At 46.2% G+C, this 18,802-nt stretch overlaps 1 protein-coding gene and 1 long non-coding RNA gene across 2 annotated transcripts in view; both read left to right on the top strand.

Moving 5' to 3' along the window:
• The window catches only part of LOC120999664 (oocyte zinc finger protein XlCOF6-like), a 2,208,135-nt gene that overhangs the window by 978,550 nt on the left and 1,210,783 nt on the right, over window positions 1-18,802 (top strand). The gene's annotated exons all lie outside the window — the stretch shown is intronic.
• Window positions 3,586-18,061, top strand: LOC120999730. The gene is made up of 3 exons (XR_005778590.1): window positions 3,586-3,631; window positions 17,192-17,336; window positions 18,006-18,061. It is a non-coding gene; the product is annotated as an uncharacterized LOC120999730 (long non-coding RNA).

Raw genomic sequence — 18,802 nt, 5'->3', positions numbered from 1 at the left:
TGTACTGATATGTGAGGAACGTGGTATAATATATGCAGTGTGTTCAGGTATACAGTATATACAGCAGTGTACTGATATATGAGGTATAAATTACAGCTCGTACCTCACATATCAATCCAATACTGTATATACAATATACCTGTACACACCATCTATTATACCTCGTACCTAACATATCAGTACACTGCTGAATATACAATATATCTATACACACTGCATATATTATACCTTGTACCTCACATATCAGTGCTCTGCAATATATATTATATATCTGTACATATTGCATCTATAATACTGTTTTATATATGCAGTGTGTGTGTGTGTGTGTGTGTATATATATATATATATATATATATATATGTGAGGCATACAAGGTATAATACTGTAGATGCAGTGTTTATAGAAATATGTGGTCAGTTATCAGGGCTTTTTTTCTCAGAGAAAAGGTGGTGGAACTCACCCCCCCTCCCCTGGCCACGCCCCTACCCAAACCTAGGACCGCCCCCTACTCGCCCCTAAGACCGCCCCCTACCCACCCCCTAGGACCGCCCCCTCTACCCAACCCTAGGACCGCAAGTAAAATTTGGGGGGGGGGTATAAAAGTCCAGCCCAGCAAAGAAACCCCCCAGATGGGGATGGCACTGTTAATCTGTTAATGGGGGGATCTGGGGATGGCACTGTTAATCTGTTAATGGGGGGATCTGAGGATGGCACTGTTATGGGGTGGAGGATCTGGGGATGGCATCCACAGATCCCCCATCCTATAACAGTGCCATCCACAGACCCCCCCATCCTATAACAGTGCCATCCACAGACCCCCCATCCTATAACAGTGCCATCCACAGACCCCCGCCACCCCATAGTGCCATCCACAAACCCCCCCACCCCATAACAGTGCCATCCACAGACCCCCCACCCCATAACAGTGCCATCCACAGACCCCCCCACCCCATAACAGTGCCATCCACAGACCCCCTTAACAGTGCCATCCACAGACCCCCCCCACCCCATAACAGTGCCATCCACAGACCCCCTTAACAGTGCCATCCACAGACCCCCCCCACCCCATAACAGTGCCATCCACAGACCCCCCCACCCCATAACAGTGTCATCCACAGACCCCCCCCATTGCCGCTCCAGTAGAGACTTATAAAATGTGTAATTAAATGAATAATGATTCCTGCTGCCCCTCAGTAAGATAACTTTCAATATATTGTACTCACAGCCGGCTACTGTTATCGTAATGCAGGCCGGCCGGGCAGACGAGCGGCAGCGTCACTGACTGACGTCACCTGCCTGGGCCGCCTGCTTCATTCATAAAGTAGGCGGCGCACGCACGTGACGTCAGTCAGTGACGCTGCCGCTCGTCTGCCCGGCCGGCCTGCATTACGATAACAGTAGCCGGCTGTGAGTACAATATATTGAAAGTTATCTTACTGAGGGGCAGCAGGAATCATTATTCATTTAAAGGGCTTCTGTCACCCCACAAAAGTAATTTTTTTTTTTTTGGGATAGTTACATTCCTTATAGGGCGATATAGGAGAATATAATGCTCTTACTTACTTTCATGCGGCCGTTTCTTTAGAAAACGAAGTTTTATAATATGTAAATCCGGTCTCTACCAGCAAGTAGGGCGTCTACTTGCTGGTAGCCGCAGCAGCAATCCGCCCCCTCGCCGTGTTGATTGACAGGGCCAGCCGTGATCTCCTCCTCCGGCCGGCCCTGTCAGTATTTCAAAAATCGCGCGCCTCTGGTCATTCTGCGCAGGCGCTCTGAGATGAGGAGGCTCGTCTCCTCAGAACTCCCTCAGTGCGCCTGCGCCGATGACGTCTTCTCTTTCGGTGATGTCATCGGCGCAGGCGCACTGAGGGAGTTCTGAGGAGACGAGCCTCCTCATCTCAGAGCGCCTGCGCCGAATGACGCGAGGCGCACGATTTTTGAAATACTGACAGGGCTGGCCGGAGGAGGAGATCACGGCTGGCCCTGTCAATCAACACGGCGAGGGGGCGGATTTCTGCAGCAGCTACCAGCAAGTAGACGCCCTACTTGCTGGTAGAGACCGGATTTACATATTATAAAACTTCGTTTTCTAAAGAAACGGCCGCATGAAAGTAAGTGACAAGATTATATTCTCCTATATCGCGCTATAAGGAATGTAACTATCCAAAAAAAAAAAAATTACTTTTGTGGGGTGACAGAAGCCCTTTAATTCCCCCTTGATAAGTCTCTACTGGAGCTGGGGGCCGGAGCACAGTGAACGCACCGGCCCCCAGCTCCTCCTCCCAGTCCCTCCCCGCTGATACATCGCAGGCTGCGATGTCAAAAGGTGGCGGAACGCCGTTCTGGTGCGTTCCGCCAGAAAAAAAGCCCTGTCAGTTATGCATTACAGTCACTGTGTGTGAGGTACATGAGGTAGTGGTCACTGTAACTGTCTGAAGTATTATACATGAGTGAGCAATGAGTAAAAACAGGGCATGGAGGGGGGGTAAATGATGAAAAGTGGAGGACCTCCTCTTACCACTCCATTCCAGTCTGTATGGATCAATGCAGAGCTGATTGTGAACTTCTAATACTTGCTGTTAGGGGTTGAAGGACCTGTGAAGATGTCATCACAGGTCCTGGCAGATGTACCTTTCAAACCTAGGAACTACACCATTTTTGGTGCAGTTCCTTTGCTAGATTCTGCAGGACCTGTGATGTTGAAGATGATGTCATCACAGGTCCTGGCAGATGCACTGTTCTAACCTGGGAACTACACTTTACACTGTGCAGTTCCCTTACAGGACCTGTGAAGACTCCCTGTACTACTCAGACAACTCAGAGCTGCTAGTGCTTGCCTTGCCTCAGCTCTGATTGGTTGGTGGGCGGGGAGGGGAGGGGCTGGCAGAAGCAGCTTCTACTCTAGGATCATATTACGCTCCTCCCGAGTCCCTCCCTCAGGCTCCTCCCTGCTGCCAGTGAGGTGAGCGTCTCTGCATTGTCTGTGCGCTATGTGACGCTGCGCTGTGTACAACAGAGGACTTTTAACCCTCCCGACGGCCTTTTGGCTGGCAGATGGGCCTATTTTATGGTAGGGGCCTGGAGCTGCAGCTCCATCAGCCCCTACGTTAATCCGGCCCTGTTAATAAGGTCCTTACGGAGTATGGAGTTTATCCAATTCACTTTGAATCAGCTAAATCTCATCATAGTTCCGGACCTGACCACCAGGAGGCCGGGAGGCCAGTATCGGGCATGGGAAATAGACCGCCCCTATAGAGTTGGCTATTCCCCATACTTAGTAAGGACCAGGTCCGCACCGTGCATGGAGTTTAGCCAAATCCATGTGAGCTCGCTAAACACTAGCGCTGTTCTGGACCTGTCCACTAGGGGGCTAAGAGGTCTGTACCGTGTATGGAGTATAGACAGCTCATATAGAGCCTACTATTTCCCATACTTAGTAAGGACCAGATCAGTACCTAGCATGGAGTTTAGACATTACCCTACAGGACCTTTGATGATGTCATGATCATGTGATCAGTCACATGAGGGGAGGAGTAAAGCTGTGGAGGTCTTTCACTGTGCAGCACTTCCTGTCATGTGACCAGTGTGACGTCATCGCAGGTCCTGCAGCCCCAGGAGGTGAGATCTGCAGGTCAGTTATTGGTCTTGGTTCTGGGTTTATTAGAATGGAGCGGTTCTATAGGTGACATATAGCAGGTCCAGCCAGCAGGGGGCAGCACCGGCCATAGAGAGTCTCTGCTCACACAGTCTGGAGGTCAGGAGGGGAGTTCTCCTCAGACATGTCTGCTCTCCCCCTGGAATATTAGGAGACCCCCAGACCCCTGTAAGAGGGGCTGTTCTCCTGGATTAGAGGGGTCTTCCATCACACACTGTTCTGTGATGTCACTAGGATATGGAGTCAGTGTGTGGTCGGTGGGGACAACCTCTTCTAGATGAAGGGGCTGCAGCGCTGTGTCCTCTCCTCACTGTCCCTGCACAGCGGAGGCCGGAGCTCTAATGAGCAGGGACTGTGGAGGAGATTCAGCAGTAAAGCAGCTCTGCAGCCCCTCCATTCCCAGGATTAGTGGGGTCCTGATAGAGGCGAGCCCCCACCTACCGCACACTGGTGACCAGTCCTAGCGATAGAACCTCGCGTTATGTGACGGGAATAGCCCTTTAATGCTGGTGATATTGGGGGTTCAGTGATGGCCGCAGGGATTGGGGTTTGCACAGTTGGGGGTAAATAATTGCACACACATGTGATAGTAACAAACCTGCAGCTGTGCGAGCAGCAGGACAAACCCCGGACCCATCACTGGCCCCGGAGCAGAACACCAGCGATTAGAGGAAAGAGGCGACTGACAGGACGGGGACAGGACTTCTCTTCATCTCCTTCCTGACCTGCGCTGATGATGGACATGTTGGTGGATCTGGTGGCTGCGGTCGATGCACTTGTGAGATCAGCAGGAGTCGTCTGTATTCGGCTTATGTCACACGAGCGATACGGATTGTGTCAGGAGCTGAGAGAACGGACGGTTTTACACACAAGTTCCATCAGTTCTGTCTGTGGTTGTATCACCGTGACCGCAGCGACCAGCGTGTAACACATAAGGGCTCGTCTCCTCAGTTCTGTTCTGTCTGGACGAGTTGTTCGGAGCGTCAGTTGCGCTCGGTTTGTGTCGGTTTCATCAGGTTTCAGTTATTTCTTTCCCAGGAAATGTAATGGAAACATGGCTGACAACAGCGAGGTCTATTAATGATGGAGAGAAACGGAAGGTGCTCTGCTTGGAACCGTCCTCCGATGACATAACGCCAGGATTGCTGTTTTTAGGTTTATCTTCCCAGATTGGTACCCATGATACCATCAACTCTCCCCTAACCCCCCCCCTCCCCCACTGCTCTATTTATGGAAGAACAGATAAGTCGTCGTTCTCAGTACAAAGCGACACAAAAACAAATTATTTTTTCCAGAAAGTGTCTTAACTGTAAAGAAGAAATGACCCTGGTATCGCTGCAATCATTGTATTCCACAGAATAAATTAAAATATCATATATACATTATGGATTTTAGAAATTGAGGATGAAAAAATTGACAGGTGAAAGCCCAAAATTGTCGGATCATTAAGGGGTTAATCAGAACCCCCAGGTTATTTTCCCCATAGATGACTATTTCCAGCGCTGGTGACGCTAGTTATCTGTGTATCTGGAGTTATATAATACAGATGTGTACAGTCATGGCCAAAAGTTTTGAGAATGACACAAATATTAGTTTTCACAAAGTTTGCTGCTAAACTGCTTTTAGATCTTTGTTTCAGTTGTTTCTGTGATGTAGTGAAATATAATTACACGCACTTCATACGTTTCAGAGGCTTTTATCGACAATTACATGACATTTATGCAAAGAGTCAGTATTTGCAGTGTTGGCCCTTCTTTTTCAGGACCTCTGCAATCCGACTGGGCATGCTCTCAATCAACTTCTGGGCCAATTCCTGACTGATAGCAACCCATTCTTTCATAATCACTTCTTGGAGTTTGTCAGAATTAGTGGTTTTTTGTTTGTCCACCCGCCTCTTGAGGATTGACCACAAGTTCTCAATGGGATTAAGATCTGGGACGTTTCCAGGCCATGGACCCAAAATGTCAACGTTTTGGTCCCCGAGCCACTTAGTTATCACTTTTGCCTTAGGGCACGGTGCTCCATCGTGCTGGAAAATGCATTGTTCTTCACCAAACTGTTGTTGGATTGTTGGAAGAAGTTGCTGTTGGAGGGTGTTTTGGTACCATTCTTTATTCATGGCTGTGTTTTTGGGCAAAATTGTGAGTGAGCCCACTCCCTTGGCTGAGAAGCAACCCCACACATGAATGGTCTCAGGATGCTTTACTGTTGGCATGACACGGGACTGATTGTAGCGCTCACCTTTTCTTCTCCGGACAAGCCTTTTCCCAGATGCCCCAAACAATCGGAAAGAGGCTTCATCGGAGAATATGACTTTGCCCCAGTCCTCAGCAGTCCATTCACCATACTTTCTGCAGAAGATCAATCTGTCCCTGATGTTTTTTTTGGAGAGAAGTGGCTTCTTTGCTGCCCTTCTTGACACCAGGCCATCTTCCAAAAGTCTTCGCCTCACTGTGCGTGCAGATGCGCTCACACCTGCCTGCTGCCATTCCTGAGCAAGCTCTGCACTGGTGGCACTCCGATCCCGCAGCTGAATCCTCTTTAGGAGACGTTCCTGGCACTTGCTGGACTTTCTTGGACGCCCCGAAAGCCTTCTTAACAAGAATTGAACCTCTTTCCTTGAAGTTCTTGATGATCCTATAAATTGTTGATTGAGGTGCAATCTTAGTAGCCACAATATCCTTGCCTGTGAAGCCATTTTTATGCAACGCAATGATGGCTGCACGCGTTTCTTTGCAGGTCACCATGGTTAACAATGGAAGAACAATGATTTCAAGCATCACCCTCCTTTTAACATGTCAAGTCTGCCATTTTAACTAAATCAGCCTGACATAATGATCTCCATCCTTGTGCTCGTCAACATTCTCACCTGAGTTAACAAGACAATTACTGAAATGATCTCAGCAGGTCCTTTAATGACAGCAATGAAATGCAGTGGAAAGTTTTTTTTGGGATTAAGTTAATTTTCATGGCAAAGAAGGACTATGCAATTCATCTGATCACTCTTCATAACATTCTGGAGTATATGCAAATTGCTATTATAAAAACTTAAGCAGCAACTTTTCCAATTTCCAATATTTATGTAATTCTCAAAACTTTTGGCCACGACTGTAGACCGCTACAGTGTAAGAATCTATATACCTGTGTGTCCATAGACATGTAAAGGGGCTGATTGTATTACTAAACATTAACCCCGTTAGTAACCTGCAGTTTTCCATTTTTGCATTTTTGTTTGTTTACTACTAGCCTTTCCGGAGACAATACTTTTTTTTTTTTTTTTTTTTATATATATTTCCCTTCATATGACTAACGTATCTGCGTCCGTATTGGGACACGCTGCAGTCTTACCTGAACAGCCGACAATATCTGGGACTGTTATTTAAATTGATTACAGGTTACAGAGATACGGACTATGAGCCATCTGCTAAACACAGATCATGGTGAACGTTGCATAATGCAGAGATAATGGGACTATAGGCACAGAAGAATCCCGCCAATAAATACCAGAGGCACCGAGCTGTTCTGAAATATAAAACATAAGATGTATTGGTGATATACACAACACTGACAAAAACACCAAGTGTGAAAGTGTATTCATAAAGATCCCAGTGATGACCATAAGATCATCAATGTCCCCAGTGGAGATCCCAATACACCTACATGACTAACTGAGCCACGAGGTCTCCTCTGGGTCCCAACACTTTTTTCCTCAATACTTTTGGTTCATCCGGGGACAATGAGGGACAAAAATCAAAATAGAAACACATAAAATTACACATGTAAGTAAGTAGATTACATTATAAAGCTCAATTCCAACACCAGAAATGTCCAAGCCAAAACTGCCCAGCAGATCTCCATATTATTGTAGAAAGATAAATCCACATATGCTTCCTTTTTAGAGTAGTGAGGTTAAAAGGATAACAAATCAGAAGATCAGCAGATTATATTAGTTATATTCTCCGTAGGTCCAGGTTAATAAAGTTTTAAAGGGAGTCTGTCAGCACATTTACCCCTTTTTAACAGTTCCCATAGGGCTGTAGCCGCAACACAGATGATTAAAACGGTACCTTTATATTCTTTTGTGGACTTGCCAAAAACTAACTTTGATGCATATGTAAATGAGGGCTCGCAAGTGCCCAGGGGCGGCGTCCACCGCGTTGGTGCCCAGGCAGCTCTGCCTCTTCGGCTCTTATCCCCGCCCAGCCTCTTCCTCTGCCCGCCCATCTGTTTTCTCTCCCCCTCAGCGAGATCCCGCGCCTGCGCGCTGACTTCCTTGGCCGGGGCATGCTCGCTGCGATGCTCATTGCTGGCATTGCAGTAGCTTATGTGCATGCGCCGGCTAACGGCGCAAAAACTGCAGAAAGGAGGCGGTCCATCGGCGCAGGAGAAGAGGAGGAAAGCCGAGCGAGCAGCTGTCACTGCAGACACAGAGAGTCAACAGAGGTACATTTATCTCTTTGATCCGTTAGCCGGCGCATGCGCATAAGCTACTGAGATGCCGTGCCAGCAATGGGCATCGCAGTGCGCATGCCCCAGCCAAGGAAGTCAGCGCACAGGCGCGGGATCTTGCTGAGGGGTAGAGAAAACAGATGGGCGGGCAGAGCCGAAGAGGCAGCGCTGCCTGGGCATCAACGTGGTGGACCCCGCCCCTGGGCACTTGCGAGCCCTCATTTACATATGCATCAAAGTTGGTTTTTTGGCAGTTTTACAAGTCATCAAAAGCATATAAAGGTACCGTTTTAATCATCTGTGTTGCGACTACAGCCCTATGGGAACTGTTAAAAAGGGGTAAATGTGCTGACAGATTCCCTTTAAGGCCAATATGTTGGCCTGTATTTGTGGGAGGGGCCTATTGCCCTTATAACTGGCATCTTACCATGGGGGAGCAGCGCTTCGTTCCGAGCGTTCGCCTGCACTTTCGGTCACGTGGTTGTGAGTAGCGGTGGTGCGGTTTTTCATCCGTGAGCAGCCTTGGAGGTAAGTAGCCGCGGTGTGACGTCCCTCGTTCCCCTAGTCCCGCCAGCAGTGTCGGCTCCTATGGTAAAGTGGAGCATCACTGCACCGGAGCGGCCGGTCTGGAAGTCTCGTTCAGCTTCCCACGTGACCGGCACGTTAAGGTGCAGGAGTCAGCGAGACTCCGTGTCTTAGTTCAGGAAGAGGGGGAGGGGAGGTCAGCTGCAGAGGAACGGAGGCAGCTCATGAGCCCCTGACCATCTTTATGTTGGTTGCAAATAGGACAACTTAGAAGAAGGCAGTGATGCAGTATACATGATACACCATGGTGTACAATATCAGGCCCTGTTCACACCACATTACTGGCCTCCACTAGACATACACTGCGTGCAGAATTATTAGGCAAATGAGTATTTTGACCACATCATCCTCTTTATGCATGTTGTCTTACTCCAAGCTGTATAGGCTCGAAAGCCTACTACCAATTAAGCATATTAGGTGATGTGCATCTCTGTAATGAGAAGGGGTGTGGTCTAATGACATCAACACCCTATATTAGGTGTGCATAATTATTAGGCAACTTCCTTTCCTTTGGCAAAATGGGTCAAAAGAAGGACTTGACAGGCTCAGAAAAGTCAAAAATAGTGAGATATCTTGCAGAGGGATGCAGCACTCTTAAAATTGCAAAGCTTCTGAAGCGTGATCATCGGACAATCAAGCGTTTCATTCAAAATAGTCAACAGGGTCGCAAGAAGCGTGTGGAAAAACCAAGGCACAAAATAACTGCCCATGAACTGAGAAAAGTCAAGCGTGCAGCTGCCAAGATGCCACTTGCCACCAGTTTAGGCCATATTTCAGAGCTGCAACATCACTGGAGTGCCCAAAAGCACAAGGTGTGCAATACTCAGAGACATGGCCAAGGTAAGAAAGGCTGAAAGACGACCACCACTGAACAAGACACACAAGCTGAAACATCAAGACTGGGCCAAGAAATATCTCAAGACTGATTTTTCTAAGGTTTTATAGACTAATGAAATGAGAGTGAGTCTTGATGGGCCAGATGGATGGGCCCGTGGCTGGATTGGTAAAGGGCAGAGAGCTCCAGTCCGACTCAGACACCAGCAAGGTGGAGGTGGAGTACTGGTTTGGGCTGGTATCATCAAAGATGAGCTTGTGGGGCCTTTTCGGGTTGAGGATGGAGTCAAGCTCAACTCCCAGTCCTACTGCCAGTTTCTGGAAGACACCTTCTTCAAGCAGTGGTACAGGAAGAAGTCTGCATCCTTCAAGAAAAACATGATTTTCATGCAGGACAATGCTCCATCACACGCGTCCAAGTACTCCACAGCGTGGCTGGCAAGAAAGGGTATAAAAGAAGAAAATCTAATGACATGGCCTCCTTGTTCACCTGATCTGAACCCCATTGAGAACCTGTGGTCCATCATCAAATGTGAGATTTACAAGGAGGGAAAACAGTACACCTCTCTGAACAGTGTCTGGGAGGCTGTGGTGGCTGCTGCACGCAATGTTGATGGTGAACAGATCAAAACACTGACAGAATCCATGGATGGCAGGCTTTTGAGTGTCCTTGCAAAGAAAGGTGGCTATATTGGTCACTGATTTGTTTTTGTTTTGTTTTTGAATGTCAGAAATGTATATTTGTGAATGTTGAGATGTTATATTGGTTTCACTGGTAAAAATAAATAATTGAAATGGGTATATATTTGTTTTTTGTTAAGTTGCCTAATAATTATGCACAGCAATAGTCACCTGCACACACAGATATCCCCCTAAAATAGCTAAAACTAAAAACAAACTAAAAACTACTTCCAAAAATATTCAGCTTTGATATTAATGAGTTTTTTGGGTTCATTGAGAACATGGTTGTTGTTCAATAATAAAATGAATCCTCAAAAATACAACTTGCCTAATAATTCTGCACTCCCTGTATTGTACATGCTAGTAGATTTCCCAATGTGTACCCCCTGTGCCTATAGGCTCCCATGTTAGAGAAATGCATACTGCATAGTATGCGTTTTCTTTTTGCTGAATACTGCTGTATGGATTAGCTTAGTCTATTATGCTGACTAAATTGTACAAATTAACTTGGGGGGTCCCGGGGCTGCGCTGGCTTTTCTGGGGCAGTTTAGCTGCACACATTAGTTATTATTCAGTGCTACATTAATTGGTTAAATTGTCCTGTTCAAAGCTACTATATATATTTTAAAAAAAGGGGGTTTACTTATACGTTTTATTCTTCCTTGAAATGTCTAGCACGGGCCGCCGTGCTCCCAGCTAGGCAGGGATCAACGTGCTTTTGATAAATGTATTATGTCATACGTTCATTAGGCTCATGCACAATCTCGTATGTTACAGTATGTTCCTCATGGTAAGGAAATATATGTTTTAATATGGGCAGGTTTCTCGGTTGGTCTATTTTGGATTTCTCAGAGACTCTTTTTTCGGACGACATTGGTAAGCCTTCTATTCATAAACCTTCACTGATCACCGGTTCTTTTAGGAGCTTCTAGATGTCTGGTCCACGCTACGTTTCAGTTTGGGTGAGTTTTGTTTGGTCACAGAGGTGCGGTGATGGTATCAGTCAAGTCACTGTTCCCAGATACCATTAAACACGTGTTTTGTTCTACAGCTATTATGTCTCACGGGTCTGACATTGTGGATGCTTCTGTGGAAGAAAATGGGTCTAGGATGTCGGAATCTGGCAGCGTTCCTTCACTACTGAACTGGACTATCCCAAGACTCATAGCAGAATTAACTAGGAGGGGTATTCCTTTCCCGGCTACTGCACGAAAGGCGGAACTTTATCGTCTTTTAGTGACGGCCCCTGCTCAGTTTAATCAGGAGGAGGTGTCTATGGTCACGGTCCAGACTTCGTTGAATAATGTCACAACTTCTTTAACAAATATGCAAGCAAGGTTGGAGTCAGTGGAGTCTAGGGTGACGGCTATGTCCAGCTCATCTCCGGAGGTGTCAACCGCAATTGTACCTGTAGCAAGTACGTTTGGTGGTACTTCGGCACATTTTATTCCTCCCAATATCCAGAAAGATATCTTGGAGGGTAGGGATGTGAATCTGGCGTCTCTGTTAATAGCCACTCGCGATTTGTCTGAGAATAGAGTCATTGCGTGTGGTGATGTGTCTGTTATATTCAAGAGTCGGGATCATAGATTGAATAGGAAATTGACCATCCCCGAATTTGTATTGGCTTTCAGCCTATTCAGGGATGTCGTGTGCTCCACCCGACCTGAGAGAAGAGAGGAATTGGATCTCTATATGTTTAGAGTTACCGAGTTGGGATACAAATATGCAGGATGTGCGTTTTATGACTATCATTGCTCGTTCTCCGCCAAAGCGGCAGCAGTGCTGAGTCAATTTCAGTTTTCAGTCTTTTGGGCAATGTTAGATACCAAATTGTTCTGCAGGCATTTTGCAGGGCTTAAAGCTCCTGCCTGCTCGTCATGCCAATCTATATTCCATTCATCAGAGTGGTGTTACAATGTAGCTACCCGTGCTGCTCTCAGTACAACTACTCCGTTAGCTGGTCCGTCAGACAGCAGTAGAAATGCAATTTCAGTAGATAAGCTCGGTCGTCCAGTCAAGTATCTGGGTAGATCGCAAATTTGCAATAATTACAATTTTGCAAATTGTAATTATGGTCAATGTCGGCTCCTGCATAATTTTCTTAACTGTTTCAGAGCGCATCCCAAAGTGACTTGCACATTAAAGGCAGATAAAAATTACATGAGTGTTATTAATGTGGATTCCTTGCAGTCGCTTTTACTGGAACATCCAGATCCATGTTTTGTTGATTACCTTGTGTCTGGTCTTAGTTCAGGGTTTCACACTGACTTAGTGGCCCTACCAGAACTTACTTTTGAGTGTAAAAACGTACAGTCCGCGGGTAAAAGTCAGTCTTCAATAGACAGACTTTTACAAATTCAGTTAGACAAAGGCTTCGTTATAGGCCCCTTTTCAGTTTCTCCGTTTGATCGTTTGATGGAGAGTTAGCCCGGTAGGGGTGGTAACAGGGAAATTCAGCAAAAAAGAAAGGATGATATATGATTTATCCGCTCCACACGGCTCGCATATCCCTAGCCTCAACTCCCTTATACCTGCCGAGGAGGTCAGTATGAAGTATGCGTCCATCGATCAAGCAATCGCAATTATTTTACAGTTAGGTCCAGGTACAGCGTTGTCTAAAGCTAATATATCGGACGCTTTTAAATTACTCCCGATCAAACCCGAACTTTGGCAATGGCATGGGATTAAATGGAGAGATAGCTATTCCTTCGCCACCAAACTCACCTTTGGTTCCCGGAGTAGTCCTTGGCTGTTTGATCAACTGGCAAAAGCGTTGCATTGGATCTTAGAGCATACATGTCTTTGCCAGCATGTCATCGGTTATTTGGACGACTTTCTCTTGATCGAACCACCAGGGGTCACTCAAGTAACTTGCAAAAACTGTTAACTTGCTTTGCTCAGTTGGGTGTTTCAGTAGCCCCAAACAAGATTGAGGGTCCATCCTCGGTCCTTACTTTTTTGGGTATTACGTTAGATACGCAAAGCATGACGGCTAGACTGCCCGAAGAAAAGTTATCTAGGATTAGGGAACTTATACACAAATTTACCGTCAGTAAGGTAACTTGTAAGGTTGAGTTACAATCGTTGTTAGGTATGTTGAATTTTGCCATGCGTGTTAATCCGCAAGGTAGATCCTTCATTGCACGGTTGTTAGCCCCTATTAGCGACAGCCCCTTGTCAGGACAGTCCGATCTATTTGGACAGAGAAGCTGAGGCGGACCTCATGATGTAGCAACATTTTTTAGATCAGTGGAACGGTATCTCCATGTTCATTCCGGTGACTTCAAAGAGTTCTTTGGTAGTCTTTGTAGCGGCTGCTAGTAATGGTTTTGCAGCTATTTTTGATACGCATTGGTTAGCAGAGACATGGCCAGTTGAAGTAGCAGCACGTACAGGTTTCATTCAGTCCTCGGCCTTTTGTGTTTTATACCCCTGTCACGGTGGACAGGATACAAGATACACAGAATACAATCAAACAAGTGTCTAGGCAAGAAGCTGGGGATAAAGGTCACCTCCTGACAAATCCCTACCAGCTCTCCCTAGACTTCTATGCCCATGTTCAGACCCTGAAGGTGGGAATAACGTGTCCCCGTGCCTAGGCTGAAGATTTCCTAAAATCCCTAAGATGGTGAAAGGGGGAAAGAGGCAGCCTGCTCCCTCAGGACCTGGAGGGGGCAAGCGTCTCACAAACAGCCTAGACAGACAACCACAAGAAAGCAAAACCAACTTATCTTGTTACTGAGCAGGAACAGCAAAACCTTCCTTCCTTCCTTCTTCTGAGCAAGACAGAAGCTATAACCCGCACAGGACACTGGGAGTGTGTGTAATTTAAACTCCAACCAACGACCCCACCCAGTGCACCTGAAGGAAGGTGGATACAGCTCAACTCCAAAACAAACACAAAAGGCTACACATGTGCTGCTAACCTGGCAGACCTCCGCACATAGCCTGAGCAGGGCATGACAACCCCATAGTGGCTGCAGCATATGTTTGGGGTAGTTCCTGGTCTAACCGGATGGTATTGTTCAGTTCCGACAGTCCGGCCACTGCAGATATTGTTATTAGTGGCAAATCAAAATCGGCATACGTAATGTCATTGATGCGCCGCCTAGTACGGCTTTCTCTACAATTTTATTTCTATTTCAGCTGTTCCTACATACAGGGAGTGCAGAATTATTAGGTAAGTTGTATTTTTGAGGATTAATTTTATTATTAAACAACAACCATGTTCTCAATGAACCCAAAAAACTTATTAATATCAAAGCTGAATATTTTTGGAAGTAGTTTTTAGTTTGTTTTTAGTTTTAGCTATTTTAGGGGGATATCTGTGTGTGCAGGTGACTATTACTGTGCATAATTATTAGGCAACTTAACAAAAAACAAATATATACCCATTTCAATTATTTATTTTTACCAGTGAAACCAATATAACATCTCAACATTCACAAATATACATTTCTGACATTCAAAAACAAAACAAAAACAAATCAGTGACCAATATAGCCACCTTTCTTTGCAAGGACACTCAAAAGCCTGCCATCCATGGATTCTGTCTGTGTTTTGATCTGTTCACCATCAACATTGCGTGCAGCAGCAACCACAGCCTCCCAGACACTGTTCAGAGAGGTGTACTGTTTTCCCTCCTTGTAAATCTCACATTTGATGATGGACCACAGGTTCTCAATGGGGTTCAGATCAGGTGAACAAGGAGGCCATTTCATTAGATTTTCTTCTTTTATACCCTTTCTTGCCAGCCACGCTGTGGAGTACTTGGACGCGTGTGATGGAGCATTGTCCTGCATGAAAATCATGTTTTTCTTGAAGGATGCAGACTTCTTCCTGTACCACTGCTTGAAGAAGGTGTCTTCCAGAAACTGGCAGTAGGACTGGGAGTTGAGCTTGACTCCATCCTCAACCCGAAAAGGCCCCACAAGCTCATCTTTGATGATACCAGCCCAAACCAGTACTCCACCTCCACCTTGCTGGCGTCTGAGTCGGACTGGAGCTCTCTGCCCTTTACCAATCCAGCCACGGGCCCATCCATCTGGCCCATCAAGACTCACTCTCATTTCATCAGTCCATAAAACCTTAGAAAAATCAGTCTTGAGATATTTCTTGGCCCAGTCTTGACGTTTCAGCTTGTGTGTCTTGTTCAGTGGTGGTCGTCTTTCAGCCTTTCTTACCTTGGCCATGTCTCTGAGTATTGCACACCTTGTGCTTTTGGGCACTCCAGTGATGTTGCAGCTCTGAAATATGGCCAAACTGGTGGCAAGTGGCATCTTGGCAGCTGCACGCTTGACTTTTCTCAGTTCATGGGCAGTTATTTTGCGCCTTGGTTTTTCCACACGCTTCTTGCGACCCTGTTGACTATTTTGAAGGAAACGCTTGATTGTTCGATGATCACGCTTCAGAAGCTTTGCAATTTTAAGAGTGCTGCATCCCTCAGCAAGATATCTCACTATTTTTGACTTTTCTGAGCCTGTCAAGTCCTTCTTTTGACCCATTTTGCCAAAGGAAAGGAAGTTGCCTAATAATTATGCACACCTAATATAGGGTGTTGATGTCATTAGACCACACCCCTTCTCATTACAGAGATGCACATCACCTAATATGCTTAATTGGTAGTAGGCTTTCGAGCCTATACAGCTTGGAGTAAGACAACATGCATAAAGAGGATGATGTGGTCAAAATACTCATTTGCCTAATAATTCTGCACGCAGTGTATGCGCTACGATTAATACTGCAGCCGACGCCTTGTCCAGGGCTAATTTCTACCTTTTTTCACAGGTCATGACCGAAGCAGATGTTGGGCCAACAACGAGCCCTCCGCATTCGGAGTTAACGCTGGTTTGAATAGACACCTGGACACTGCCCGCCAGTTAATTGTGAAATCCCTGTCACCCAATACCATTAGAGCTTATAACACGGGGTATATCTGAGTCATAGTACCATCAGATCTTACCTAGCGGGTGTTCAGCATTTTTCATCTGTTTCGCATCCTGAAAGGGGTTCATTGTTCTCTGTGCAGGTGATTAAAGCCGCGTTACGAGGGTTACGAAATAGCCGTGTTAGTGATAACTGTCGTAGGTTACCTATTTCAGGAGAAGTTTTCAGACAGATGTCTGACTTACTGGACAAGAACCCCTTTGGAGTACTTCATAGTCTGGTTATCAAAGCGTCCATTTACCTAGCGTTTTATGGTTTCCTTAGACCAGGGGAGTTCACATGCACTACACTCAGCAGTTATTTCCCCACTGTCAAACAGCTAGTTCCTGACTCTGAAGGGTACACTCTGGTTTTGCCTTTCACCAAAACTTCTCAGGTCGGGCCACCTACGCGCGTCAGATATTTTCATACGACCCACCGCTGGTGTCCAGTTAAGGTGTTACATCAGTTAAACACTTCTTTGACAGACCGTATTCCAGATAGTCCATTATTACCGTTTCCCTCAGTACCGCTGTCCATGTCTCAGTTTGTGTCCCATGTCCGTCTATTGGCCACCAGTTTAGGTATCGAGCCTGCCTCCATATCCGGGCATTCCTTTAGAATAGGCGCAGCTTCGGCGGATAGCAAAAACAAAGTACCCGCTCACATTATACGTAAATTAGGCCGGTGGCGCTCATCTTGTTTTCATAGATATATTCCCAATCCTGAACGAGAAATTTCATGTGCTTTTCTGAATTTGATTTTGTGATTTGTTAATAAAGTTTTGTGGATATCATGCTGTATCTTTGCCCTCTTTCAGGTATACTCTCGACGAGGCGGTCATGGCACATTTCAGTCTGTTTGAGTACTCCAGTGGTTGTATGTGTCTAAGTTAACTCTGTGTACCGTGGCCCTGACCACAAATAAGAAAACATAGAAAAACAGTTAATCAAACGGAGAAATGCCCATAGCCTGTGTGCTAGATTAATCTACAATGCAACCCTGACCTACAAGTCACTGACTGTGCACTCTTAACCTGCACTCACCTTTTTCCCTCAGGTTTCTTATGTTCAGGACTCTCTTCTTTTGAAAGACAATTGTCCTTTCCATCAATGACCCACCAAGGATGGAGAAGGACAGAGACCACATGGCTGCAAGGATATTAGACCTCACCCTGGAGATCATCTCCTTGATAACTGGAGAGGTGAGAGTCTCACATGATATCTCTCTTATGTCTATTGTGGGGTTTTGCTCTGGTAGACAGGCTAGCGGACGCAGTATAGAGGCAATCACAAAGCCTTTAATTTAAACAGTTCAGTGTTTATTCACACATAAGGAAACACAAGATGACTGTTCACAGTTTTGGTGTTTGTTCACACCATGCAATGTCCATAGAACAAAATAGTCACCTGGTTAGCAGTCTTTCCCCCAGCAGTCCACAGCAGGCTTTAGGTACCTGTTTTCCAGAATGCAGCTTCCAATCCTTTAGCACACAAATTCACAGATCCCAAACCAGAGTCTCCACAGCTTCTTTGTCAGATGAAGGATAAAACACACCCAGCTGAGACTGCTGGGTGGGTTTATATAGGCCAATAAAGACCCGGCTTGGAGCGTGGGGAGAAGCCACCCACCCAGCACTTTGGCTACTCCTAGTAAGAGCCGGCCCGGATTGGCTTTACAGCCATACTAACAAATAATAGTGTCAATCAGCACTAGCTGCCGCTGACACTTAAAACTACCGGCTCTTACCTCACCGAGGCCAGGAACCTCAGTGACACATACCTTCCGTCAGTTAGTAATAAAAAAGGGAAATGACTGGAAAGGTGAAGGAATCTTAGAATCTCTGTAGTGATCGGCGTCTCCCCATACACAGGATTACACAGTAGTGAAGAAGTCATCTGGTGAGTGTGTGACACCCCGTGTGTCAGGAGGACGGAGCAGAACCCAGAGCCCCATCACCGAGCCTCCACCTCATTCCCTGATACATGAGCAGAAGATCCTAGAACTTACCACCAGGATCAGTGAGCTGCTGAGCAGAGAGGTGAGCGCTGCTGGGAATGCTGGGACATTATACAATAACGCCAAGGGAGGGGTCTGGTAATGACTGTATCCTTGTGTTGTCAGGTTCCTATAAGGTGTCAGGATGTCGCTGTCTATTTCTCCATGGAGGAGTGGGAGTATTTAGAAGAACACAAGGATCTGTACAAGGACAGAGACCACATGGCTGCAAGGATATTAGACCTCACCCTAGAGATCATCTCCTTGATAACTGGACAGGTGAGAGTCTCACATGACATCACTCTTATCTCTAGTAATAAAACAGGGAAATGACTGGAAAGGTGAAGGATTCTTAGAATCGCTGTACTGATCGGCGTCTCCCCATACACAGGATTACACAGTAGTGAAGAAATCGTCTGGTGAGTGTGTGACACCCCGTGTGTCAGGAGGACGGAGAAGGACCCAGAGCCCCATCACCGAGCCTCCACCTCATTCCCTGATACATGAGCAGAAGATCCTAGAACTTACCACCAGGATCACTGAGCTGCTGAGCGGAGAGGTGAGCTCTACTGGGAATGCTGGGACATTATACAATAATGACAAGGGAGGGGTCTGTTAATGACTGTGTCCTTGTGTTGCCAGGTTCCTATAAGGTGTCAGGATGTCACTGTC

This window comes from Bufo bufo, chromosome 4, assembly GCF_905171765.1.
Source record: "Bufo bufo chromosome 4, aBufBuf1.1, whole genome shotgun sequence".
NCBI lineage: Eukaryota > Metazoa > Chordata > Amphibia > Anura > Bufonidae > Bufo > Bufo bufo.
Note: the sequence above shows the minus strand (reverse complement) of the source record. Positions and strands in the feature narration are given on the sequence as shown.